Source organism: Oryza brachyantha, chromosome 6 (assembly GCF_000231095.2).
Source record: "Oryza brachyantha chromosome 6, ObraRS2, whole genome shotgun sequence".
NCBI classification, from domain to species: Eukaryota; Viridiplantae; Streptophyta; class Magnoliopsida; order Poales; family Poaceae; genus Oryza; species Oryza brachyantha.
The window spans coordinates 10,314,999-10,342,328 of NC_023168.2; positions in this window are offsets into that span (position 1 = coordinate 10,314,999).

The window sequence follows — 27,330 nt, forward strand, 5'->3', positions numbered from 1 at the left end:
AATCCGTTGGGATTCGATGTAGCCTGCCGGGGGAATAGCATCTACCAAGTCATTGGGCTGCCGGTCTTGTATCTCCTAAATCCTCGACCTAATTGGCTAGCATCATTGATCAGCGTGTCAATCGGGTAGTCCAGTCTGGCTAAAATGTCAGCAAGCCGCTCTCGGAGGTCGGCGGGCACGGCAGTAGGGGCATCAACACTGGCTTCAGGCGAGCCAATGTATTGGTCGATGTCGAAGGAGAAAAAGTCGCTCAAGTCCTGGGACTAAGATACCGGGTGAGGCAAGGCACAAGGAGGTCAAAAGAGTATGAGGTAGGGCTACCTGTGCTACGGGAGCAACGTCGGTGGGCTAGGTAGGCGTATTTGTGGGCAAGGTGGCCGCCTCCGTGGTAATTGTTGGTGCCGGATCTATATCGGCTGAAGGAGTTGATGTGCTAGAACTGTCAGGGGGCTGACACAGAAAGGGAAATGAGATATTAGTCTTTGACACAAGCCCAAGTGATGGGGAAGCAACTAGAAATTCACTTGTGCCGAAGAAATAGCTCGTCGAGAGGGCCGTTGAACCACCACTTTTCGCTTCGTGCTAGATCTCAAAGTTGTTGCAGCCACTGTGGCAACCGGAGCTGGGCTTGTTGGAGCAGGCGCTCCATTACCGGCAAGAGTTGGGTTGGCAGCATCAGTCGGCACGGGGGTAGCATCGGCTTGGCCGGAGACTGCATGAGAAAGAATCAATAAAGCAATCGGCAAGGCAGAGGGATGAAATTGTTTCAAGAGGCAATTACCTGCCGAGAGGGAAAGAAAAAGGAGATCACCTTTTGCCTGATTTCAATGTCGGAGTCCTCACCAGCGGCGGCGTCAACGGTAGCGTCCATGTCAGCCGATGAAGCTTCCATCGGGGTGGCTTCCGTGGTTATTTTTAGTTTCTTCTTTGGAGCCCGGTTGACCTTTTTACTGCGTTTAGGCCTCCTCAATGGACTCGGTGGCCCCGATAATTCCTTGATAAACTCGCTCAGAGAAGGGGCACCATGGCCCAGAGCTGGCAGCATTGACGTTGAATACTCGACCGGCTTGCCACTTCGGGTGATGCAGGGACTAAGAGAGTAGGCTGCAAAACAAAAGGGTTAATGACACATGAAAACCAAAAATGCCCAGAGGACAAAGTGGCAGGATTAAGAATCACCTCGGAGTCAGAGTACTCGTAATTGGAATCGATCCGATTGTAGAAGAAGCCCACTCCTGTCGAAAACAAGTGTTGATGCAGCTCCTCCCACCAGACGACGTAAGTATCCAGGGTAGTGACTACGAAGTCAAAAGAAGTCTTTGATCCAAAAGGGATTACTTCGGCCATTTTGCTGAGCTTGTTGAGTTCCAAAGCCAAAGATATCATGCCCCTCATTTCAATCTTGCTCAAAAAGAAGAGATCGGCTGGTATTTGGCCACACCCAAGCTGTCGAGCCGCTAGAGCGGGGTGGTAGAATTCTTATGACGGTTGGGCCGATTGTCCCGAGTGAAAGCTGACAGGTAGCAAGCAAGGGGTAAGGGCGAAGGCCAAGTTCTCCAAGGAACACTTGTCGGCCAATATTTCCTCCAGTCTCAATATGCTTGGCACTTCATAGTCCCTAGAGTCGGCGTATGCAAACCAAGTGAAAGCATTAGGCTCTGGTCCAAGGTAGCACAACCCGAAGATATGGGATAATCGGATCGCTGACATCCGGTGACCTAGGAAGGATGACACTACCTCCCCATATGACATGCATTTTCGGGTTGCTACCGGTTCTGATTCTAGATATGACAGAGAGGGGGAGCTACGCTGGTTGAAGGCCGATAACTCTAGGACCTTGGAGACGTATAGTCACAGCCACAATTGGAGGAACCACCATGGTCCGGCTACATGGCCGATTGGTTGGCCGGTGGAAAGCTTTGAGTAAACTTGGTGCAGCATATGGTATACCACCCCAAGCAGATACAGACCAAGGGGCACGGGGTCTCCATCGACCAATCATTCTGCTATGTTCTCGAAGTTGGTTGTGGGGCCCAAAGTCTGCCCGCATAACACAAACCTCTCCAACCAAAGATTGAGGAAGGCTCTGTACTCTCGGTGATCGGCTGTCCCGGAGTTCTTGCGATGGGCTTCGATGTATCCTGACCAACCCCCTACGTTCTTGGTCTGCAGCCGATGCTGAAAATTTCCTCTCAAATTCAGAGGGTTAACTGGGGCCATGATGTTCAGTCCGGTCAGCATTACTACGTCCATAAGCGTGGGGGTGAATATTCCATAGCCAAATATAAACGCATTCAGAGCATCGGACAAAAAGTATGATGTGGCTGCAAGAAGGGGTTCGTCTTTGTCCATCTTTGATAAACTCAGTCCTATGCAGTGGCCAATGTCAAGCTCTTCCCATTGGGTGTCGTATGTCTTGTACAACCGATTGTACCATTTTCTCCAACCAGTCAGGGGAGTGGGGAGAGAACGGAATGACTGGGCCCAATCAGAAGTATTTAGGCGGGCATTCTTAAAAGGGATCATACTGGCCTCCGAGCAAATAATATCGGTCGGATCAGGATTACCCATGTGACCAAGAAAATAGAACTTAGGGTTTGGGCTCGGGATCATGATTTGGTTTCTAAATTGCTGTAAAAGAAGGTAATGGGAGAATGAATGTCAGTGTTATTGGGCCAACGAACAACGAGTCGATACAAAGTAGGGCGGAATGAAAGTTGAGCGGGAAAATCATAACAGTAAACCCTAGGCAGAATAGAACGGGGGATTCGGTGGCGGAAAGCAAAATGGGATTAGAGTCGGTGGTTACCTCGGGGATCTTGTAGTCGCTGTCGGCGGAGGACGAGGACGCCATTGGTAGCAACGAAGGCTGGTTCCGGCGGAGGCGACGACGGGGTTCGAGCAGTGTTAATCATGGGCACGGAATGGAAATGGGTTCCCGCGAATGCAGTATCTTTGAGCAAGGGCTTGGCGCACCAGGGGCAAGGCGCGATCAGGTCGCAAGAGCTCTGAGAAAGGCTTGGGGGCAATGGCAAGAGTGCCTAAGTCTGGGAGGCGGAAGCTTATAATACAAGCCACGGAAAATAGCCATTAACACTGTGCGCCAAAAACAAGGGGAACCGTTAAGACTGTATCGTTGCTACAGTGAGAGTCGATGGCGGAAATCGGTTACAAGAAAAGAAATTTTGGAACAATGAATTATTCCGAAATTGGGGTCATGTGTTAACGCCAGATTTTGGCAAATCGGACAAGAAAGGGCGAATCGGCTAGGGGCAGGAAACTAGATGTGATGTGGCTGCACCCGATAAAGTCCGAATCAGACAGGAATTGGAATCTGATTGGGCCGAAAGCTTAGAGATAGATTCAGTGTGTTAGTTGTGAGTCTGTATAGATTGATTAGGCTTTATCTTATTATTTGGTTAGGATTTTATATCTAATTAGAGTCCGAACCCTGCAAGTTAGTTAGTAACGGATTATTATCCGGTTAGGTTAGTTAATACCGGGGCTATAAATATGTGTGCCTGGGGTCCTTGTAAATTATCTCTAGATCAATCGAATTTGGCGCATCACCTCAAACCTTCGACTTGCTTGAGCTCTCGGCGCGGGGTTTTTCAGCTTCGCAATGTAAGTTCCCGCTCGGCAAAACCTGTCAATCAACTAGAAAAGGATTGTCTCGGTTAAGTCCGATCTCTTGCCTAGTTACTCAGTGAGCTGAGTGCTATGGCTGCTTTAATCTGTTCTAGCTTAGGGAGGTGATAGTTCTCGATCAAGTCCTCATGGGTTTCTTTGTTTGATCTGTGGACATGGTTTTGATTAACTTGATTCTGTCTCGGTTCGGTCCGATCAATCAGGTTAACTAGATTCCTGTTTTCAGATTAGATCAAGCACTCGTGGGGGCTTATCGCTGGAGTTCTAGCCAGCATTATCTTGAGTAATTTGTTGATTGGTTCATTGAGCGAAATGATCTTCACATTTCTGTGATTATATCGTTCCAGATTGCATAGTGTCTCGGTTAGGTCTGATCTATGTATGTTTGGTGCGATCTGATTATAGAAAGTGGTTCGATCGGCTAAGTTTAATGGGCTAGTTGATAGGTTACGCTGGTTTGCTATCATATTAGTCGCGTGTTATAATAATTAATTGATTTTATGCGTGAATATGTTTAGATCTGTACTGTCTCGATTAGGTTCGATCTTCTAGATCTAGTATCGGAACGCATGATGTTGGTTATTATTGTTTTGTGCTGGTAATTAGCATACCGTCCCAGTTTATGTTTGATTCCACATTTAGTTTCGTTTCGGCCGTTAATTTCACGTGCGATAAGTTCTGAAGTGGTTCGATCGTCTGATTAATCTTAAGACTGTCTCGGTTAGGTCGATCTTTTAAGATTAATTAGCTGGTTGGTCTGTTTGGCACTTATCTTGGTTCTAACTCAGCTGATTGGGCATATTTACATTTGCTATCATAAAATTCCTGTTAAGCCAATCGTCTAGTCCATCGGCTAGTGTCCTGGGACGGTATCGGCTATCCGGCCGATAGCGGTTTCGGAGTTAACTGTTTTCTATGCTATAATCTTGTCAGTTACAGGATCAAACTAACTAGCATGTCCAGTATTTTTAAGAATTAGTTTCTGCAGTAGAGTGGTCTAAGATTGATTCCCAGGCCTACGTGTATGACCGTTGATTGTCATTTTCAGTGTCAACACTATCTTAAGAAATTATTAACCATCTTCATTTAATTCTAGTGCTACTAACTTCTTTCATTGCAAAACCGAATCTCGTATTATTCATGAGAATGAATACAATGTCTCAACCCAAATTATGTGAGGTATAAAACTAAGCATGGCTAAGCATATCAATTTAATACCATAATGCATCAATAAACCTAGGTTACAAGGTAAAAGGAGAATACAACCTAAGGCTTAATAGCAAAGAATAGGTAATTCCCATAAGCATGTAATTTCAAAAGAGCGCATACATAATTTATAAATGTGAAAATAATTTTAAAACAGGGATCAACATGATGAAGGATTGCAATTTGACTTGCCTTGTGACTCTAGGAAAGCTTGGGATACGACTGCATAGTTGACCTGACCATTAGTTTCATTGAAATCTAAAGCATACAATTAAAAATACTCAAAATAGTACATTGGGACATTGAAACAATATTTTTGGTGGATTATTGATAAAATTATTGATCTATTACAATTTGAATTGGCTTCTTATGAGTTAAGCTAAATCTGAAAACGAGTTAAGACTTTTTAAATAGCAATGTGAACGAAAGCTAAAAAGTTAATGAGCCCCGCTGGGAACACATGTTCACAGCTACCGCTGTATGAATCCAATGACAAAGATAAAATGGGTCGTGTAGGCAAAAACATGACTATCGGCTGAATAGATTAGCGAGTCGAGCATGAATCACATATTCGCACGACGACCCGTTAACGATTCACACCAACAATACGGAAACTCGCACAAAACATGGGTCACAAACAAAATCAGAAACACATACAAATCACATATTCACACCACGAATACCGATCCATCGCACAAGTCATGAAATGAACGAGCGGAATAGCTGATAGCAACCACAACTTGCGAATTTGCTGTACAAATGGACCATTCGCACACACAAATAGAGAATTCGAACAATGAATCTAATAATCCAGCAAGAAGTCGCATGGCGACAGGGGAATGGGTGGTGGTAATGCACCAGCGGCGGGTGGCAATCGAGGCTCTAAGCGGTGGTTTACAGCGACAAGGCAAAGGAGCAGCGGTGGCACACAATCTACGTAGGCGGCGGCGATGTTGGTGGAGAGGAAGAGAGGTGTGAAACAGCTCCCTAGGGTTGCTTAAATAGCAGAGGTTAGAGATAGATTGGAAAGTCTGGTGGGAACACGACGGATACCAACAATCATTAGAACCTTCCCACATATGAAAGGAAAGATACCAATAAAAGCACCAGATAGAGACTGTATAGACTAAGAAATCATACGAATGATAAAAGGGAATTGAAAGAGAAGTGAGGGAGGAGTGCACGACCACGGCTTTAGGCTTGGGCAGACATGACTATGGCACGGGCTCTGCCCACACACACGAAAGCCGGCTTTTGCCCAAGAGAAACAAAGAAAAGGTCCAAAGCCAAAGAAAAATCAACGAAAAGGAGGAAAACAGTCTTTGGAAATTTAATTAGACTTTGGATAACTTTTATTCGTCAAAATTTTAATTTGTTTTCTTTTGTAAATTTTAATGGTTAATCAATTTTGACAGAATGGATACAACAAAAGTATTCAAGAATTTTGTGTCTAATTAATTAAATAATAAATAATTTTATTTTCTCTTTTAACTATTGTCTAAGAGGATAACCCATGTATATGGACTACTTGATCCATATAGATAGGACCCACACATGTGGCCTTTTGCTATTTCAATTTGCACAATATATAAAGATAGCAAAGGACACAAGATATCACCCACAACTCATATCAAATAGTTTCTAGCTTTCTCACACAGAGAAGAGAGAGGAAATATGTTAATCCATATGGGTAGTTCTTATAGCTAAACGTAGCTCATCCTATTTCACTCCCAAATACCCCCTTCCACAAAGGTAAAATAGTCTATATAGAGCTATAAAGACCACTTTTGATACAAATTGTGGATGCCCTAATAATCAAAAATAATTTCTTTATGCTCTTTTCAATTACGATTTAGGCCTGGGGAAAAACTTAGGTTGTTACATGAAACAATGTTGGCACACCAAACCGATGAGGGAGACCAACCAGGGCAAGGGCCGGCCAAGCTTCAACTACTCGCTACTCTGGGCGGGATAACAGTAGGACATATCAACTTTGCTGGTGTCCTTACCGGAAAGATATCTACATGGTTACAAAAGATACTTTTGCAAGACCTGCACAATATATAGTATACAAAGTATACATGCATATCAATGGAAGTTGACTAAGTGGTTGAGGTTTGCATAGAGCTAATTTTGTGAGGCAGTAATGGATTTAAGCTATAAGAATTTGGAAATGAAACAATCTGAAATTCCTATACAGTAAGCATGCTAATCTGAAATTGAATTTAAAATGAGCACAACCGATCCTCTAAACAAAATCCATGGGCCGCCAATGCCCAAATAAATATTTTACACATCTATCATCACTCCATAACTAAACTAAGTAATGATATAACCCAAGTTTAATACTAACATGAACGAGGAGCACAACCAGTATGTTATAACCGTGGACATGATTATTCAAGTAGTTCTTACTCTGATTATATATACATCTTTACCCAAATTAAATGATCAAGTCTCAAATGCTCCATATGCACAAATGTGTGGCCTGGAAGTGAATCAAGTTCATAACATGTGTCAATCATATTCTCAGTTCACGATTTATATGTATATTGTTAGAATTTATGCCCAATTACAAATATGATTAGAGTTCAAATGATATTTCCAGACCTAGGGATAGCTATCCATTAGATAATAAACTAAGATCGTCTTGAGAATTCATAATCCAAGGTGAACAAGGGTATATGGTAGCAATATACAATTGGATGGAAATTCATGAAAATGGATATAATTGACTACCCATTTCCCACCTTTTAAAGCAAATTGTTAACAACAAAAACTGGATTTTAGCCGTCAGTAGCAGAGGCGAAGATTTTGGACCGAATCGGATTGGTAACCGAATTGGACTAGTAGCTGAATCCGACTGATAGCTGAATCGGCGTAGTGGTCAAATTAAATATGGAGAGAAGAGTTCGATTAGCAGAGATTGATTCAGGTGAGTTGCAGTTTGTTTGGAAACAGATGTGTATAATATGGTAACTTAGTTTCAGTTTTGGTTTGTTACGAAAGATAGAATTTATATTTGTTCAGATTAGGTAAAAGATACAGGTTCATAAAAAAAGGGCATAAATACAAAAACCAGTAGTTTGTAAAAAAAAAGGGCAATTACACATCAATACACTTATTTTCGGTGCATCACCACCAATTCCGACGGATCGATCTATCGGTGCAAGGTTAATTCACTTTGCAATGTAAGTTCACGCTTGTCAAATCATCGAATATATTTGGTAGGACATTCTGGTTCGGTACGATATTCTATCTAATCTAATCGATGCTTTACCCGAGGTTTTATGATTGCTTTGATCTATGTTTTAGTTTAAAGTAGTTGTATATCCTCAATCACGAATCATGCGTGAGTTTTGATCTGGTTTATACATATCAACTGTTAGTTTGTTACGATCAATTGTGTTTACCCGAGTTTATGGTTATAAATTAGATTGAATGCGTGCATGTTTGGTTTCATTGGAGTTTTAGCCAATGATATGTTAGTAATTCATCCGCTAGTTTGTTAGATGTACAAGTCATTGGTCCATCTACAATTATATCGGTTCTGATTACATATTGTCTTCGTTCGGTCCGATCTATGGTAATTCGATCCGATCTGGTAGTAGATGTTGTCATGAGTTGTTAGGTTTAACAAGGCAAGTTAATGAATTACGTTGGGCTATCAGCTGATTATTAATATTATGCAATGTTATTTCAAGTTAATGCATGTCTGTATTTAAACTTGAATTTTCTCAGTTTAGTCTGATTCTTCTAGGTTTACAAGGATATGCATAAGTTTGTTTAATGTTACCGAATGTTGGTTGTTAAGTTAATAGACCAGGCTATTTCGCTTAATTTTTTTAATACGCCTTATCGGTCGGGGATTATTGGTATAATAATCGATAAATATATCAACCAACCGATGAGCTTTAGGACTATCTGGTTAAGTCCAATCTCCTAGGCTTGGTTTTACCGATCGATTAATTGATCGATTATTATATAAGTAGTTTAGCTGATAAGGTATATTTGTGCTTTCTTATCATAAATTCCTTTATAGCCCATCGGTTAGACTAATTGGCTAGGGTCCTAAAAGCGACATCGGCTTATCAAGCCGATAGAGTGTTTACGATTAATATTTTCTCTGTGTTTCTTTATATATTGTCAGTTGTAGGGTCAAACCAACTAGCACGCATATTTTCCAGTTGAGATTCTGAGACTCTAGGTCCTGCACTAGAGTGTTATATGAATGGCGACGTTGTTACTTAAGTTGTGTTCAAGCAAAAAGTGTAAACCAAGTGGATACACAATTTGTGCAGTTATCCCGAAGTTAAGTATCGAACCTTGTTCAACTTTGTACTCTTCATGCTCGGGAGTTTTGCTACCGATGTTGTGTTCGAGCACGAACTGTAAACCAAGTGGATAACACTTTATGTCGTTGTACCGAAGTTAATAGTCGAATCTTGTTCAACTTTGAATGAATGGTGAAGTTGATATGGAAATAATCCAAGTGTACCTTTCATGTTCGGTAATTTTGTTACTGAAGTTATGTTCGTGCACGAAGTGTCAACCAAGGGGATACAGAATTTGTGAAGTTATCCCGAAGTTAGTAGTCGAATCTTGGTTGACTTTGTATGAATGGCGAAGTTGTTTATCGAAACCATGTGTACCATTCATGCTCAAAAGTTTTGTATTCGAGCACGAACAGTAAACCAATTTGATGCAAAATTTGTGTAGTTGTACCAAAGTTAATAGTCGAATCTTGTTCGACTTTGTATGAATGGTGAAGTTGATTATGGAAATAATCCAAGTGTACCCTTCATGCTCGGGAGTTTTGCTACCGAAGTTGTGTTCGAGCATGAAGTGTAAACCAAGTGGATACATAATTTGTGTAGTTGTACCGAAGTTAATAGTCGAATCTTGTTCGACTTTGTATGAATGGTGAGGTTCATCATGGAAACAATCCATGTGTACCCTTCATGCTCGGTAGTTTTATTACCGAAGTTGTGTTCGAGCATGAAGTGTAAACCAAGTGGATACACAATTTGTGTAGTTATTCCAAAGTTAGTAGTCGAATCTTGGATGACTTTATATGAATGGTGAAGTTGTTGATGGAAACCAAGTGTATACTTCATGCTCGGGAGTTTTGCTACCAAAGTTATGTTCGAGCACGAACTGTAAACCAAGTGGATACCAATTTGTGTAGTTGTACCGAAGTTAAAAGTCGAATCTTGTTCGACTTTGTATGAATGGTGAAGTTGATATGGAAATAATCCAAGTGTACCCTTCATGCTCAGTAGTTTTGTTACCGAAGTGGTGTTCGTGCACGAAGTGTAAACCAAGTGGATACACAATTTGTGTAGTTATCCCGAAGTTAGTAGCCGAATCTTGGTTGACTTTGTATGAATGGTATAGTTGTTGATGGAAACCAATTGTACCATTCATGCTCGAAAGATTGCCAACCAAAGTTGTGTTGAAGCACGAAGTGTAAACTAAGTAGATGCACAATTTGTGTAGTTATTCCCAAGTTAATAGTCGAATCTTGTTTTTCTTTGTATCAATGGTGAAGTTGATGATGGATATAATCCAAGTGTACCCTTCATACTCGGGAGTTTTGCTACCAAAGTTGTGTTTTCGAGCACGAAGTGTAAGCCAAGTGGATACAAAATTTGTATAGTTATCCCAAAGTTAGTAGTCGAATCTTAGTTGACTTTATATGAATGGCGAAGTTGTTGATGGAAACCAAGTGTACACTTCATGCTCGGGAGTTTCGCTACCAATATTGTGTTCGAGCACGAACTACAAACCAAGTGGATAACAATTTGTGTAGTTGTACCGAAGTTAATAGTCGAATGTTGTTCGACTTTGTATGAATGGTGAAGTTAATATGAAAATAATCCAAGTGTACCCTTCATGCTCGGTAGTTTTGTTACCGAAGTTGTGTTCGTGCATGAAGTGTAAACAAGTTGATACATAATTTGTGTAGTTATCCTGAATTTAGTAGTCAAATCTTGGTTGACTTTGTATGAATGGTGTAGTTGTTGATGGAAACCAAGTGTACCATTTATGCTCGAAAGATTGGCTACCGAAGTTGTGTTGAAGCACGAAGTGTAAGTGGATGCACAATTTGTGTAGTTATTTTCAAGTTAATAGTCGAATCTTGTTTTTCTTTGTATCAATGGTGAAGTTGTTGATAGAAATAATCCAAGTGTAACCTTCATACTTGGGAGTTTTGCTACCGAAGTTGTGTTTTCGAGCACGAAGTGTAAACCAAATGGATAGACAATTTGTGTAGTTATCCCAAAGTTAGAAGTCGAATCTTGGTTGACTTGGTTGACTTTATATGAATGGCGAAGTTGTTGACAGAAACCAAGTGTACACTTCATGCTCGGCAGTTTTGACACCAAAATTGTGTTATTAATAGTCGAATCTTGTTCGACTTTGTATAAATGGTGAAGTTGATATGAAAATAATCCAAGTGTACACTTCATGCTCGGTAGTTTTGGTACCGAAGTTGTGTTTGTGCACAAAGTGTAAACCAAGTGGATACACAATTTGTGTAGTTATTCCGAAGTTAGTAGTCGAATCTTGGTTGACTTTGTACGAATGACGAAGTTGTTGATAGAAACCAAGTATACACTTCATGCTTAGGAGTTTTGCTACCGAAGTTGTGTTCGAGCACGCACTATAAGAAATCTTATGAGAGATGATGTTTAATTTACGTAATAAATAGTGGAAAATACGTCATGTTTAAGAATCGGTGACGTTCTCGTGACAAAAATTCATCCATTACCTATCATGCGTCTCTAATCATGTTCCATGACGAAAATGCTTTTTTTCGTCACAAATTTAGTGACAATCCTTGTTTCGTCATTAGTTTATGGCGCTTACTTTCATCCTTATCAAACCTAGAAAACGTCACAAGTTGTTATGTAGCTACTAAAAGCCTGGTAGTAATCTACCTATTTATGGGCTAAGCCCAATCAAATCTAGCCCATTCAACAATTCAGAATATTTTTAGCCCATTTCAAATTATAACTAGGACAAGCCCATTTCAAAAGCCCAAATAGACCCAAGATTTGTTCCATTAGCAGCCCATTAGATTTAGGCTTAGACCATTTAAGACAATGATTTACACTGATTAGCTAATTTGTATTATATCAATTTATATTAGTGACAATATAACAAATGAGTCAAACAAACTTATAAAAATGCCCTGATAGGCCCAGATACAAAAGGTATACACATAAATGTATATAACACAATTACATCGAAAAATACAACTACACATCCCTTATACAACAGTAAAAGAAGACTAATTAACAGCCAAATCTAGGTTCATCAGTTGCTTATTGACATCACACTGTCCTCCCGAAGGCATGGGGACATTGCTTCTCATGTCTTGTATGATAAACTAGCCGGCACCCTGCGCGGCACTGCAGGCACAAACGAACATTATTTATCTGAAAGAATTGACAGTGGACAAAGATCTGTTGGTATGTATATATAATATAAATGCATTTCTTCAATATTCTAGTGTACAATATTGTAGAGATAAAAAAATACTAATTTAATCACAGTCGACAAATTTCTTGCATTCAATCACAAAGTTCAAAGAGCAGCCAGCGAAAGCACTCTTGAGTAAGGTGTTGCCTACTGCTCAAAATTTGAACGTATCAATGAAGGATCAAAACTATCGATTCAGGCTGCAGGAGATGGGTCCAGCAACAAGATGGATGGCATCTGTTTTTGCATTGTAACTCTAGCAGATTGGCCTGGTTTATGTGAGATTTCAACACCAAAACGGATGGCCTTACTCTACAAACCATACAGGGTATAATTGCTTATCTTTTAGCTAATGGTGTTAATTTGCAGAAAATGATTATAACGTCGTGGTAGATAAGGAAGGCAGCAATAATGGTGCTAACTTTAGTGCAGAACAATTGGAACCGCTGCAAGTTTGTAATGCAGCAGATGCAATGACCAAAACATATGAATTCCTTCTTGACCAAGAAGAGCAAAACACAGGAAGATCAGCATCAGGCAAATACAGAATCAAGTAACCATAACAGCACTCTTCTAATTTTCCTGAAGATCACAGATGCGACATTGATGCCTCCTGGAAGGACTAGGAAGCTACATTGTTCTTAGTGCATTTTAATGAAAGCCCAAATCTTGAAAAATATAATCCCGTTTAATGATAGAACTTGCAGGTCTTAACTGGCGATACATGTCAGCAGCTGGCAGTTTTAGGACCTGTTTATACTACATATAATAAAATAGTAGCAGACAACAATCCAAGGCATTGGTCCTTAAGATTTAAGGCCAACTTTGTCTCAAATCAACAGTCACTTGCTGGAAATCAAATACAAATAGCATTGGCTGTGTACATCCCCTGAGGATGCAGAGGCAGTGTTTTAATCCAGTTTTCTAAAAAGTAATCTAATACAGATAGCATGGATATCAAGGGAGCAGACATTTTGATTGTAGGACTAAATAGAGATATACCGTGTCGCCCGACGCCGGAGCAGCACCGCTGTTTGCCTGCTGGAGCACGCCTGCCGCCCCCCTGCTTCCCGCCGCCTGACACGCCTCCCACGCCCCACGCCCTCAGCCGTTCGAGATCCGACGCCGGCGTGCCTCTTCACGCCCGCCACCGCCCGTCCCGGCTCCCGCACCTCACGCCGGCGCCGGCGTCCTCCGTGGCTCAGCCCTCCAGCGGTTGCCACACGGCGTGTCTACGCCCCCCTCCATGAGCTGATGCGCCGCCGCCCACAGCCCGCCCGCCACCGCCCCATCCCGGCTCCCGCACCGCGCGCCGGTGCCCTCCTGGCTTCGCCCCCGGCTCCCCGCCGCGCGCCGACATGCCGCCGCCTGCGGCCCGCCCCCTCCCCGTGGCTCATCGGGAGCTCGCTGCCGTCGAGATGTAGTAGCCGCGACGTCGCCGGCTGGTCGGCGGCTCGCCGCTCGATCTGTGCTAAGGGAGGGGAGAGGAAAGGAGATGCAGAGGAGGTGGGAGGTGGCGGCTGGGAGAGGAGAGGAAGAAAAATAGGGTGTGGGGAAGAAGGCTAGGGTTAGGCTCAGCGATCTGAGCCATTGGATCTGCGATGGACGAATGGAAATAATTGGGTTGTTTGGGCCGAAATAGGCCTTGTCTCATTCCTTCTTAGCTTAACATTTTTCTTTTTCCTTTTTATTTTATTGCACTAGTGTGAAGTAACACATAAAAATAATTATCTTATATGCACCAATATATTCTATATATATAATAGAATAGTTATAAGTTATCTTTTAGTAGTTCTAAGAAATTTGGAACCGATTTACTATTTTCTATATATTAAATGAATTTCTATATGGTTATCAAATTTAATTCTAAATTGAACTACATGTGCATATAATACGATATAAGAAAATGCGAAAAATTTATATCTAGACTTGTATATTCAATTCTAAATCGTTTCCTCGATATAGATAATAAATTAAATTGTCTTCTACCGACAATTCAAACTCCTATCTCTAAATTAACACATAATAATTACAATAATATCTAAATCTGGTCAGGAAATTATATAAAGTCACATGACACCATATTTTTGGTCAATAAGCTTGCCATAAAAAACTTATATTGTTTTCATAAAGTGGAAACATACATTGTTCGCAAATAGATACATTTGTTTTAAGTTACAAGAAACTATAGTAAAGATGTATTAATTTATGAACAATATATGGTCCTATTTTATTAAAACCTACTAAGTTTTCTATGGAAAGCTTATAGACCAAAAATTTGTTGTCATGTCGTTTGTAGAATTTTTAGACCAAATTTATGAATTATTGTAATTATTATGTGGTAATTTAGGGATACAAAATTGAATTGTTCATAGAATATAATTTTATTGTTCATCTTTCTCCAGGACATGGGCTATAATGAAACATATGATCATAAATTTCATTTTTCTGCAATTCTCTATACATCATATGAATTTCTATACATTAAATCAATTTCTACACAGTTATCCAAATTAATTTAAAATTGAACAACGTGTGCATCTATAAGATAAAAAAATTGCAAAAAATATATTTAGGCTTATGTGTTCCATTCTAGCCTATATCAGATGAAAAATTGAATTGTCCTCTAGGGACAATTCAAATTTTTGTCCCTAAATTACCACATAGTAATTACAGTAAAATCTATATTTGGTCAAAAATTATGCAAACTAACATGACGCCATATTTTTGGTCTGCAAGCTTGCCATAAAAAACTTAAATGGTTTTAATAAAATTGGATTATACATTGTTCACAAATTGATACATCTCTTATGTAACTGGAGACAAATGTATCTATTTGTAAACAATGTATGGTCTCACTTTATTAAAATCATTTAATTTTTTTATAGCAAGCTTATAAACCAAAAATATGGTGTCATGTCAGTTTGCATAATTTTCTGACCAAATATACATATTGTTGTAATTATTATATGTTTATTTAGGGATAGAAAATTGAATTGTACTTATAAGACAATTTAATTTTTCATCAATATCAAAGACACGGGATATAATGGAACATATGAGCCTAAATATTACTTTTCTATAATTTTTGGTATTTTATTAGATGCACTTGTAGTTCAATTTTGAATTAATTTCCGTAATCGTAATCATGTAGAAATTCAATTAACATATAGAAAATAGTAAATTAACTGCAAAATTCTTGAAACTTATAACAGACAACTTATACGTAGTCTATTACATATGAAAAATAAAATGATATATATAATATAAAATAATATATAATATGAAAAATAAAATGATATATATAATATATCTTGCAATAAATAAAAAAGAAAATAAGAGAGGGGGGCTAATTGGATTCTTTGGTCTCAAACCAAGGAGAAGGGAGGGGAGTTGGGCTCGAGTGACCAGGCCAAAAGAGGGGAGAGGGAGAGAGTTGCTGGGCCGAAAATGGCCCACAGCAGTGAGAGAGTTTGTAAACATTTTAGATTTAATTTAAACAATGGAATGATATTTTATTTATTAAGAATACTTCACATGCTCAAATAATTCATAGAAAAATCTAGAAAATAGATTAGCACACAAAGTGTTTAATAAAATTTTATCTTGACTATTTTCAAGTTGAAAATTTTCCATAAATTTTAACCTATCCTTGCTTTTGCATTTTAAACTTATTCTAAAGAAAATATTAAACAAATAAATTGTTAATTAATATTTTTCTGGGTGTTGACATATAAATTTTATAAATATTATATTATATTATCATTTTATAAATTTTTGGTTATTTAAAAAAAATAAATCCAACCATAATTGACTTTCGAAAAATATATTTTCTGTATTCAGTTCACTTGTTAATTCTTTTAACCTTTACTATAAATTATAGAATTAAATTATATAACTTCGTTGATTCAAAAAATATCATATTTTCTGTTGTGATTATTATATTTGTAAATAGTGAAGAAAGTTGTTATAACGTCATAGGTTTTGGGTCAGTTTATGATGAAATCAATAAACTATCACGAGGTTATGGGCCTTGCATCCATAGTTGCATATCTCTGACGATATCTGAAAACATTACAAAAATTTCATCAAATTTTGTCACCGATTAAAAAGCTTCTTGTAGTGAAATATATACTTTTGGACCCTTAGTGGCTGAAAGGTGAAGGATGTTTATTTTAGCTTTTAAGAAAGATCTAAAAATTGTTTATTATAGTTAAAAATAGTTGATTACTCTGAAATTAACATAAAATTAATTACAAGTTTTTAGGTTATGGATTTTTTGTAAGTTACTCCATTCCTGAAATATTTTTCCTGAACATTTTTTGTTTGTTGACTTTTTTATTTAATTCTTTATTTTTTATTAAAGGATGATTTTAAGTGCATGGGTTATTAGGGTGTGAAAAGTGGGACCAATTCCAATTGTGAGCCATGCATAGTTGTTAGTTGTTAGTAAGTATCGGGAATCACTTCTTTCTCTTAACTTATGACGAAACAATATTGTCACAAATTTGTGACGTTCGGCGTTTGGCGCTCCGTGACGAAATACCAGTCGTCATGATATGCCAGCAGCATAGTTTGTGACGATTTACTGTTGGTCTTAGTGACGAACAGTTAAATTTCGTCACTAAGCCACCCCGCCCCATACAAATCGTCATAAAACAAAATAGCCTAATGACGAAATGCTTCTATGTCATGATAAATTCGTCATAGAAGGCCATATTTCTTGTAGTGACGAACTGTAAATCAAATGGATAACAATTTGTGTAGTTCTACCGAAGCTAATAGTCGAATCTTGTTCGACTTTGTATGAATGGTGAACTTGAGAAGAAAATAATCCAAGTGTACCCTTCATGCTCGATAGTTTTGTTATTGAAGTTGTGTTCGTGCACGAAGTGTAAACCAAGTGGATACACAATTTATGTAGTTATCCCGAAGTTACTAGTCAAATCTTGGTTGACTTTGTATCAATTGTGAAGTTGTTAATAGAAACCAAGTGTACCATTCATGCTCGAAAGATTTGCTACCGAAGTTGTGTTCGAGCATGAAATGTAAACTAAGTGGATGCACAATTTGTGTAGTTATTCTGAAGTTAATAGTCGAATCTTGTTTATCTTTGTATCAAGGGTGAAGTTGATGATGGAAATAATCCAGGTGTAATCTTAATGCTCGGGAGTTTTGCTACCGAAGTTGTGTTCGAGCACCAAGTGTAAACCAAGTGGATACACAATTTATGTAGTTATCTCGAAGTTAGTAGTTGAATCATGATGACTTTGTATGAATGGTGAAATTGTTAATGGAAACCAAGTGTACCATTCATGCTCGAAAATTTGGCTACCAAAGTTGTGTTCGAGCACGAACTATAAACCAAGTGGATATACAATTTGTGTAATTGTACTGAAGTTTATAGTCGAATCTTGTTCGACTTTGTATGAATGGTGAAGTTGATGATGAAAATAATGCAAGTGTACCCTTCATGCTCGGGAGATTAGATTTGCGACCAAAGATGTGTTCGAGTATGAAGTGTAAACTGAGTGCATACACAATTTGTGTAGTTATCCCGAAGTTAGTAGTCGAACCTTGTTCAACTTTGTATGAATGGTGAAGTTCATGATGCAATGAATCCATCTGTATACTTCATGCTCTAGAGTTTTGCTACCGAAGTTGTGTTCGAGCACGAACAACAAACCAAGTGGATAACAATTTGTGTAGTTGTACCAAAGTTAATAGTCGAATCTTGTTCAACTTTGTATGAATGGTGAAGTTGGTGATGCAATGGATCCAAGTGTACGCTTCATGCTTGGGAGTTTTGCTACCGAAATTATGTTCGAGCACGAAGTGTAAACTATGTGGATGCACAATTTATGTAGTTATCCCAAAGTTAGTAGTCAAATCTTGGTTGACTTTGTATGAATAGTGAAGTTGTTGATGGATACCTAGTGTACCATTCATGCTCGAAAGTTTGGCTACCGAAGTTGTGTTCGAGGATGAAGTGTAAATCAAGTGGATACACAATTTGTGTAGTTGTCCCAAAGTTAGTAGTCGAATCTTGGTTGACTTTGTATGAATGGCGAACAATTTGTGTAGTTGTACCGAAGTTAATAGTCGAATCTTGTTCGACTTTGTATGAATGGTGAAGTTGATGATGGAAACAATCCAAGTGTACCCTTCATGCTCGGGAGTTTTGCGACCGAAGATGTGTGCGAGTATGAAGTGTAAACCAAGTGGATAGACAATTTGTGTAGTTATCCCGAAGTTAGTAGTCGAAACTTGGTTGATGTTGTATGAATGGTGAAGTTGTTGATGGAAACCATGTGTACCATTCATGCTCAAAAGTTGGGCTACCGAAGTTGTGTTCAAGCACAAAGCCTAAACCAAATGGATACAAAATTTGTGTAGTTATCCCGAAGTTAATTGTCGAACCTTGTTCAACTTTGTATGAATGGTGAAATTGATGATGCAACGAATCCACGTGTATACTTCATGCTCTCGAGTTTTGCTATCGAAGTTGTGTTTGATCACGAACTGCAAACCAAGTGGATAACAAATTTGTGTAGTTGTACCGAAGTTAATAGTCGAATCTTGTTCAACTTTGTATGAATGGTGAAGTTGGTGATGCAATGGATCCAAGTGTACATTTCATGCTCGGGAGTTTTGCTACTGAAATTGTATTCGAGCACGAAGTATAAACCAAGTGGATACACAATTTATGTAGTTATCCCAAAGTTAGTAGTCAAATCTTGGTTAACTTTGTATGAATGGCGAAGATTTTGATGGATACCAAGTGTACCGTTCATGCTCGAAAGTTTGGCTACCGAAGTTGTGTTCGAGTTCGAAATGTAAATCAAGTGGATACACATTTTGTGTAGTTATCCCAAAGTTAGTAGTCGAATCTTGGTTGACTTTGTATGAATGGCAAAGTTGTTGATGGAAATCAAGTGTTCCATTCATGCTTGAAAGTATAGCTAGCGAAGTTGTGTTCGAGCACGTAGTGTAAACCAAGTGGATGCACAATTTGTGGTGTTATCCCGAAGTTAACAGTCGAATATTGTTTTTGTTTGTATCAACAGTGAAGTTGTTGCTGGAAATAATCCTAGTGTACCCTTCATGCTCGGTAGTTTTGTTACCGAAGTTGTGTTCGAGCACGAAGTGTAAACCAAGTGGATACACAATTTTTGTAGTTATCTCGAAGTTACTAGTCGAATCTTGCTTGACTTTGTATGAATGGCGAAGTTGTTGATGGAAACCAAGTGTACCATTCATGCTCAAAAGATTGGCTACCGGAGTTGTGTTCGAGCACGAAGTGTAAACTAAGTGGATGCACAATTTGTGTAGTTATTCCGAAGTTAATAGTCGAATCTTATTTATCTTTGTATCAATGGTGAAGTTGATGATGGAAATAATCCAAGTGTACCCTTAATTCTCTAGAGTTTTGCTAGCGAAGTTGTGTTCGAGCACGAATTGTAAACTATGTGGATACACAATTTGTGTAGTTATCTCGAAATTAGTAGTCTAATCTTGGTTGACTTTGTATGAATGGTGAAGTTGTTAATGGAAACAAAGTGTACTATTCCTGCTCGAAAATTTGGCTACCAAAGTTGTGTTCAAGCACAAAGTCTAAACCAAATGGATACATAATTTGTGTAGTTATCCCGAAGTTAATTGTCGAACCTTGTTCAACTTTGTATGAATGGTGAAGTTGATGATGCAATGAATCCATGTGTACACTTCATGCTCTCTAGTTTTGCTACCGGAGTTGTGTTCGAGCACGAACTGTAAAACGAAGTGGATAACAATTTGTGTAGTTGTACCGAAGTTAATAGTAGAATCTTGTTCAAATTTGTATGAATGGTGAAGTTGGTGATGCAATGGATCCAAGTGTACACTTCATGCTCGGGAGTTTTGCTACCGAAGTTGTGTTCGAGCACGAAGTGTAAACCAAGTGGATACACAATTTATGTAGTTATCCCAAAGTTAGTATTCAAATCTTTGTTGACCTTGTATGAATGGCGAAGTTGTTGATGTATACCAAGTGTACCATTCATGCTCGAAAGTTTGGCTACCGAAGTTGTGTTCGAGCACGAAGTGTAAATCAAGTGGATAGACAATTTGTGTAGTTATCCCAAAGTTAGTAGTTGAATCTTTGTTGACTTTGTATGAATGGCGAAGTTGTTGATGGAAACCAAGTGTACCATTCATGCTTGAAAGTTTAGCTAGCGAAGTTGTGTTCGAGCACGAAGTGTAAACCAAGTGGATGCATAATTTGGGGTGTTATCCCGAAGTTAACAGTCGAATATTGTTTTTCTTTGTATCAATGGTGAAGTTGTTGATGAAAATAATCCAAGTGAACCCTTGATGCTCTGGAGTTTTGCTATCGAAGTTGTGTTCGAACACGAAGTGTAAATCAAGTACATACACAATTTGTGTAGTTATCCCGAAGTTAGTAGTGCAATGTTGGTTGACTTTGTATTAATGGTGAAGTTATTGATAGAAACCAAGTGTACCATTCATAGTAAGATGTTTTCTACCAAAGTTGTGTTGGAGCACAAACTATAATCCAAGTGGATAAACAATTTGTGTAATTTTACCGAAGTTAATAGTCGAATCTTGATTGACTTTGTATGAATGGTGAAGTTGATGATTGTCACACCTGGAGTTTAATCCTAAGCCTAATTTGTAAAAGAAATTCGTAAATAATAATCGGCTTAATTCACCCAGGAAAAATCTCTCTAAAGAAATTAATTTAATTAAATCGAGGTTCACAAATTGATTAACTGGATGTAAACTCAAATCACAGAGTATAAAATTTTGCCCAAAAGTTAATTTAAAATTCGGCAAAAGTGGGGCTTTCCTTTTTCTCCTCATTTTTTCTCTCTTTGTCCCTTCCTTCTCAAATTGGGCCGAAGTCCAATTTTCCTCCCTTCCTTCTTTTTCTTTCTTTCTTTTCCTCCCCCTCCCTTCCTTCCTCTCGGGTCGGCCCACGGCCGAGCCGGCCTAGCTCCTTGCCGCCCCGCGCGCGTGCCTCCCTACCCCCTCTGCCTGGGCCGCCAGGCAAGCCGACCTCCCTTCCCGCGCGCCTCCCTCTCCTCCCCTTGGGCCGCCCCGGCCCACCTTCCCTCGCAGCCACCCCGGCCCAGCTCGCCCTTGCCCACGGCCGTGCCAAGTCGGCCTCGCCGCCGAGTCCGCCGGCCGCCACAAGCGCCGTTGCGTTTGCCGCCGCCTCCTTCACCCGTGACCGAACCGAACTCCTCCTAACGGCCGCCCGCCCTAGTCGACGCTCCTCGCCCATAAAAACCCCTTGCTCGCGCGCCGCCGCCACCCCTTTTCGCACGTCCCGAGCCACCGCCGCGCCCCGTCGTCTCGCCGCCATCGATCGATCTCGCCGCTGCATGCCGCAAGCCGCTGCTCATTCCCGTCACCATCTCCTCCTCGACCTCGCCGACTTGCCGCCACATCCGTCGCCGCCGGTGAGCTCTCCCTCTCCTCTCCATCTCTTTTCCCACCGCCGCCGCTGGGTCTCCTCCTACCCCGCCATTGCCGGGTATCGTGGGCCACCAACCGTCGCAGCCGCGCCACTGCCGGTCTTCGCCATCGTCACGCTGTTGTCGCGCCACCCCCGCCTTCGCGAACCATCCTCCTCCTCTCCTATTTCGGGCCGCTGACGAGCGGGCCCCACTCGCCAGCCGCCGGCTGCCCGCTCACCACTCTCTCCTACCCTCGGGCCCACCTGTCGGCCTCTCATCCTCCCCTCTCTCCCACTGACAGGTGGCCCCCACCTATCGGCGCCGGCTCCTCTCTCCTCGCTGACGTCAGCACCCCATTAATTGCGCGATAAATGATTTAGGACTTTTCTGTTTAGCTAAAAAACGTAGAAAACTTCTAAAATTCATAACTAATTCGTCCTGTCTCCATTTAGGTCCATTCAAATTTCATTAAATTCATAAAATTGTGAAGAATCCATTGAAAATATTTTCTTTTATTGTTTTGGTAGACTTTGTGCCTGTTTTATTTATTTTTGTGCTTTGTCGCTTAGATTCTGACCCCGTCGAAGCGCTGGTTTATTTCGAGATCATCGCCGAAGTTCCCCAAGGACCAGAGCAAGGGAAGTGGCACTCATCTTTGATCATATTGAACCTATTATTGCAAATTCCCTGCTTTATTTATTCAAATATACATTGTTTTCATTAAAGTAATTATTGTATTTATTTTGCGGGAGACCTACTATTGTTATGCCGTTGTTTATCCAACTTTATTCATGCTATACCAGGGGAAACTTCATTAGAGTTAGGCCTAGGTTAATGCTTAGCCATGCTTAGAACAAATAGCTCATGGGATCACACTTGATCATTACTAGTTCTGAATAGCTGTTAATTGTAATTCATTACCCGGTTCGGGTTAATGCCAACTAAAGCATTGCTAATGGTGGGATGTGGTTTTGAGAGTCGCACCCATGGCAATTAAGGACAGGTTCACGGGAAACCCTAGAAGTAATATAGTACTAACCACATGCCGAAATGGGTAAGGTGAGATTTGAAGGATGGCTTCGAACTATTTGACATACCAAGGCAAGGGTAGGCGTGATGGAGTATGGACGGGCAATCATGGTGTAACGAAAGCCTCTGCTGTTCCGGATCTACCAAGGCACAAGAGGGGACTACCTGACTTGGTGTAAAGGAGGGGGTGAAACCTGACGTGTGATGCGATTAAATAGGGAGGGTTATGTGACGGGTCCTATCATGGTCTCCTTTCCGGTATACCATGGTGGGATGTCGGCGCTTAAAGTACGTCTAGCCCCTAAAGCGGGTTTTGGATGATTAATGACAATTCTAGTCAAAGCATGTGTGCGCTAACCGCTTGTGATTGCAGAGAAGTAAAGCGAAGCTTAACTTGCGCCCTAATGCGAAAGGTTCAAGTCTAGAGTAGAAGTGATCTGCAAGAAGAAAAGCGAACGGATTTGAAGCCTTAGAAATGCGTTTTTGTCTTTCACTTTGAGTCATAGGACAATCTGTACTATTAAGTGGGGTCACCTAGTCAACACATGCATCCGTGACTGATTGGTGAGTTTTAGAGGCTAGGAAAGAAAAATTTCCAGAGAGCCTGGACCGGACAGTCCGGTTAGGACTGGACAGTCAGGCCCTAGGCAGCTTCTAGAACCCAAGTGTGGGCCGGACGGTCTGGCCACTAGGCCTGGACAGTCCGGCCCATGTAACTTTATCCAACGGCTAGCTGATGTTTGACAGCCCTATATAACCCACCTCGGGATTCTAGCCGTTGGTGAGGCTTCCAGTTCAAATCATAGGGTTCCTAGGCTGGTTCTAGCCCTCTCAAAGCCTCCCCCACCAATCCCAACACCTCCTAGAGTGATTAAAGAGAGAATCTAGCCTAGGTTCTGTTGAGAGGGATTAGTGAGTGACATTGAGAGTTCTTGAGCCTTCAAGAAAGTGTTCAAGTGATCCTGAGCGACCAAATGGATGCATGTGGAGACGTGGAGGCCTATTACTCTTGGAGCTTGAGCTCCTACATGGATAGGCGTCGCCCGCGAGCCTCCAAACTCTGTGGATTGCCCAGGATCAAGTTTGTGAAGGTTGACACTTAACCTCCGCAAGGAAAAAGGCAAGTTCTCTAGTGGATTCTTGTGTTTCTTCTTAGAAGGTTGCAGAGTAGAGCGAATTGCATCCAAGGACTAGGCAAGAGGTTGATCTTGACCTTGGTGGTCAATCAAGGACTTGCTAGTGCCTAGGAGTAAATCCGGAGACCGGTGTCGATCTTGTGTGAAGAAGCCAAGACAGGAAAAGGATCGAGAGAGATCCCGCTCAGTGGCGCGCCTCAATGGAGAGTAGGATCGAAGGATCCGAACTTCGGGTAAAAATCTCTAGTGTTTCGTTTATTTTTCAATACACATACACTACACGTTCGTAGGAACTCCACTAAGAAAGGAGGACTGAAAAATCCTCTCTTTCACTGACCGGACGGTCTAGTGTTCATACCCGGACAGTCCGGCCAGAGCTCTCGGTGCAACCCGTGAGCGCTGACCGGACGGTCCAACCCCTAAGCCCGGACGGTCCGGCTCTACTAACCGCCGCATTTCGAAAGATTTTTCAGGTAGACTATTCACCCCCGTCTAGGCTATCTCCCTGGGATTTCAGGTGCATGTTCAAGTGCAGTGGAGTCGTGTCTTTTGGGTACAGTAGTACACCTCTGATCAGAGTATAATCTATTCGAATAGCCGGGCCCACGGTTATGGGCGGACTCCCAGCCTCACTGTGACTAGTCGAACCTTTAATGACTTGGGTAAACTGGCTTTCACTTGGGACTATTACACCGTGGTGTAACGTTGAGTAGTGATTGGGCCTGTCGCAACGTGATGTAACGTTGGACAGTGTTGTGGTATTTTACAACTGTTATTTATTTACTCTTTTATTTATTTAATTACCTCTATCTAGTTTAATCTCTGTTATTTATTTAAATGCTACTTTGTTGCAACTAACCCTAGCCTATCCTTGATAATCCTTATGCATCATTTATTACCCTCTTTTCCGTGCTGCCTGTTGAGTACGGTGGTTTGTACTCAGCCTTAATCAATTTCCCCCTTCAGAGTTAGAAGTTGAGTCCGATGGAGGTAACTCTCAGGAGTGAGCTGATCTGCCGTCGAAGCTTTGCCTGTGGACTGGAGCCGTACCCGCTACATTTTCGTTAGAATAAGTGTTATTTTCAGTTGTTTCTAAGAACGATGGTTATGTAATCAACATTTTCTTTTTTGTACCATGGCTGGTCTTAGACAGAGATTTTATTACATAATTAAGTTCAGAAATTCGTGTGAGGAATTTCTAGTCGTGACAAGTTGGTATCAGAGCCACTTTTGACCGTAGGATCAGCCCAATGAAACCCTAAGAGCCCTCTGCTTTTCATCTTTGTGCATTGTTTGCGAAAGTTAGAGTTGCTTTGAAAATGGGGTTAGTGCTTTTCAAAAGCGTGAGTTATTTAAAAGCCAAATCTCTTTGGTTGAAAAGCGTGAGTAAATTAATTTACGGGTAAAACTTTATTTACTTTGTTTCTTTTATGATTTATTTATCTTACCGACCAGTCCAGCACCGGAGGACCGCCCCCACCGCCTCCACCAGAGAACCCGTCACTCGCTCACATTCTTGCTAGCCAGACCCAAATGGTCGCTTGGATGATGCAGCAAATGCAACAGCAGCAGCAGCAACACTAGCAAGTGCTACAGCAGCTCTTAAACCAGAATCAGAACAACCAACAGCATGGACCACCCCCAGTGCAGTCCAAGTTGCCAGAGTTTCTCCGTGTTTGTCCCCCGACCTTCTCAAGCACCACTAACCCCATGGAGGCAAATGATTGGCTCCATGCCATCGAGAAGAAGCTCAACTTACTGCAGTGCACTGACTAAGAGAAAGTCTCCTTCGCCACACATCAACTGATGGGTCCCGCCTCTGCTTGGTGGGATAATTTCCTGGTTACCCGCATGGTTACCCGCACCACTACCACGGAAGTGACTTGGGCGGAGTTCTCCCTTAACTTTCGTAAGGCCCATAGCCCTGACGGGGTAGTCACACAGAAGAAACGTGAGTTCCGCGCTTTGCAGCAAGGTGCCAAGACCGTGATAGAGTACCTTCATGAGTTTAATCACCTAGCGCGATATGCCCCCGAGGATGTTCGTACTGATGCCGAAAGACAAGAAAAGTTCCTCGGAGGTTTGGATGATGAGTTGAAGAAGCAGTTGCTTTCGGGCGACTATGCTGACTTTGAAAGGCTGGTCGACAAGGCCATCCGTCAGGAGGACCAGCACCTCCAGATGGATAAGAAAAGGAAGGCCTCACAGTTCAGGTCTAACCAGCCGCCTCCTCAGAAGCCCCGGTTTCATACCGGCCTGCACCCACGAGTCAGCGACACGGGCAATCGACCCTCACTGTCCGCCAACATCGTCCCTACAACCTCAGTGGTTCGTCCCAGTGCGCTCTTCCAGCACCAGCTCCCCGACAACAGAACGCTCCTCCACCAACAGCTCAACCTCCTCCAGCTAGGAGAGATGCAGGTGCAAAGCCTAGAGTGTGCTACAACTGTGGCGACCTAGGTCATTTTGCCGACAAGTGCCCGAAGCTGAAGCGCAGCGGGCAGAGATTCATGCAAGCTCGCGTGAACCATGTCACCGCCGAAGAAGCACAGTCGGCGCCAGAAGTGATACTAGGTACGTTTCCTGTCAACTCCGTACCTGCTACAGTACTTTTTGATTCTGGTGCTACACACTCTTTTATTTCAAGAAAGTTTGTGGGGATGCTTGGGTTAAGAAGGGAAAAGTTAAGAGACCCGATGCGGGTTAGTACTCTAGGGCATAGTATGTTTTCGGACCTTTATAGCCCTAATGTGCCCATAGAAATCCAAGGGACACCGTTTCTAGCCAATCTCATCCTTCTCGAATCCAACGACCTAGATGTCATTTTGGGAATGGACTGGCTTACCAAGTATCAAGGAATGATTGATTGTGCCGAGCGTAGCGTCACCCTAACTAGTAAAGGAGGTGAAGTTGTGACATATCAGTCACCGGAGTCAGTAATAACTAGGACTTGATTGAATCAGATGGAAGCTGAAGAGCAACCCTCGGAAACAGTCAAAGATCCGAAGAAGTTGGAAGACATACCAGTGGTTTGTGAGTATCCGGAGGTGTTTCCAGATGATCTCACAATGATGCCGCCAGAAAGAGAGATCGAGTTCCGTATCGATTTGGTACCAGGAACTGCACCAGTCTATAAGAGACCCTACAGGATGGCAGCTAATGAGATGGCAGAAGTGAAGAAGCAAGTGGATGAACAGCTTCAGAAAGGTTACATCCGACCGAGTACCTTGTCTTGGGGTGCCCCGGTTATCTTTGTTGAGGAGAAGGACAAAACTAAGAGAATGTGCGTGGACAATCGTGCTTTGAACGATGTCACCATCAAGAATAAGTATCCTCTGCCAAGGATTGATGATCTGTTTGAT